Source organism: Echinops telfairi, unplaced genomic scaffold, assembly GCF_000313985.2.
Source record: "Echinops telfairi isolate 266 unplaced genomic scaffold, ASM31398v2 ScPeMD7_7458;HRSCAF=8496, whole genome shotgun sequence".
In the NCBI taxonomy this organism is placed as follows: Eukaryota; Metazoa; Chordata; class Mammalia; order Afrosoricida; family Tenrecidae; genus Echinops; species Echinops telfairi.
Genome location: NW_022111358.1, coordinates 50,908,312 through 50,910,214, shown reverse-complemented (window position 1 = coordinate 50,910,214; position 1,903 = coordinate 50,908,312).

Below are 1,903 nucleotides of genomic sequence, written 5' to 3'. Positions count from 1 at the left end.
GAACCGCCGAAGTGAGGAAACAGACTATACCGTGGTGGCGTGCCTTGGCCGTTCACATGGGACTGTTACAGCTCTGGACGGCACACAAACAAACTGAGTGTGTAGAGGCGTGTCCTCGTGCGGCCTGGGCCTGGTGGTGGCGCCCCCTGCCGGCCAGGCGGTGGTTCGCGGCTTGCCCTCGCGAAACGCGTTGCCATGGACCCCGAGGCACAGAGCAGAGCAGCCCCGTAGCTTTCCAAGACCGCGACCCTTCACCGGAGCAGAAAGCCGCGTCTCGCCAGGCCACCAGGGGTTAGGATTTGCAGAGTGGCTTGGGGATAAAACTGAATCTGAAACGAATACCTGTCTTAACGGGGCTTGTTGCCGGGTCTGGCTGGCCCACCTGGGCCCTGGAGGAAGTCCCCTCACAGCCTTGGAGGCTGTTTTGGGGCCCACTGTCTGCCCCCACTGGCCTCTCATCCCTCCTCTGGCAAGGGTGTAAAGGTGAGGGGGTGGAGAAGTCCAGCCCCCACATCCGTCCAGCCGCTTTCCCTCAGCCACAGGCCCTCCCCGACCTTCCTCCAGCCCCTCCTCCCCACCCCCACCCCCCCCACCCCCACCCCGCAGGCCTGATGCAGCTTCTCCACTTCTCCGTGGAAGCAGGCTGCCACTGGTGCCTCCCAGCAGGAAACTCAGAGCAGCACCCCTCTCCAGCCTGAGCTTCCCGGGGTGGGGCAGCATGGAGGACTGGCCAGCAGGGGGAGCGCCTGTGCAGCAGCCCTTTCTAACTCTGTAGTCTCAGGTTAACACTCACGTGCCCAGCCAGACAGGTACAAGTGCACACAAGCCTGCATGTGAAGGGATATGCACACAGTGTGCCCACGTGTGTGGACATACAGCACACGCCCATGCAGGTGTACACAGGTCCATGCATACTATATGTCCCATCTCTGTATTTAATCTCCCCTTGGCAAGAATGTGCACAAGAACATAACATTCATAGGAAACCAGCACACAAGGGGGTTGCACCGCAGCAAGAAGTATAGAACATGGGCGTTGTATTTGTGGAGATATGGTACATGCCAGCACACCCACCTCTGGCAAGGGTGTAAAGGTGAGGGGGTGGAGAAGTCCAGCATGCAACAAGCATGCACATGTACGTATGCACACTTGTGCATGGGTGGGTGCATTTACCATCTATGCACATGCATGTATTGTGTGCCCATGTGCATACGAGTGTGTTTGCATGTCTGTGCATATGCACACATGCAGGTGTGTGCAGACATGCATGTGACTTGCATCCCTAAGGTATAGACATGTGCATGCATGCCTGTGCTGTATATTCATATGCATGTACAACACACATACACATATGTGCATGTATGCAGGGCACACATATAGGAACACACGTGCATGAGTATGTCCCCCAACCCCTCTGCACGCCTCTCCCATCCACTTCTCTGCCTTGAAATTCATTTTTGGCTTACTAGGAGGTCGCCCCACCGTTCCCTGGCTTCCTGAGCCCCACATGACCGCAAGACCTCTCCCCTGCAGGGCACATGGCTTCTGACTTGGCCACAGGTCCTGAGGCCATCCTTTCCGCCCCACTGTCTGGAGGGATCTTTCTGGAGCCTTCCAGAGCCTTCCACAGCCTCAGTGCCTCCAACAGGAGGAGCCTAGTGCCCATCTGATGCATCCCCCTCTGCCAGCAGCACATGTCTTCCTGGTCAAGTAGGTCAGCCCAGAGGAGGAGCACCCTCAATGAGATGGACTGATTCTGAAGATACAACAATGGACTCTCAGGTAGGTGTCGGTGAAGTTGGGCTGGGAGTCTCAGTGGTTTGGCAGTTCAGGTGCCTCATCTCCCCCAGGATACTCAGCTAACATGATGTAATCTTCAGTGGGTGTCCTGCTTCTAACAAGA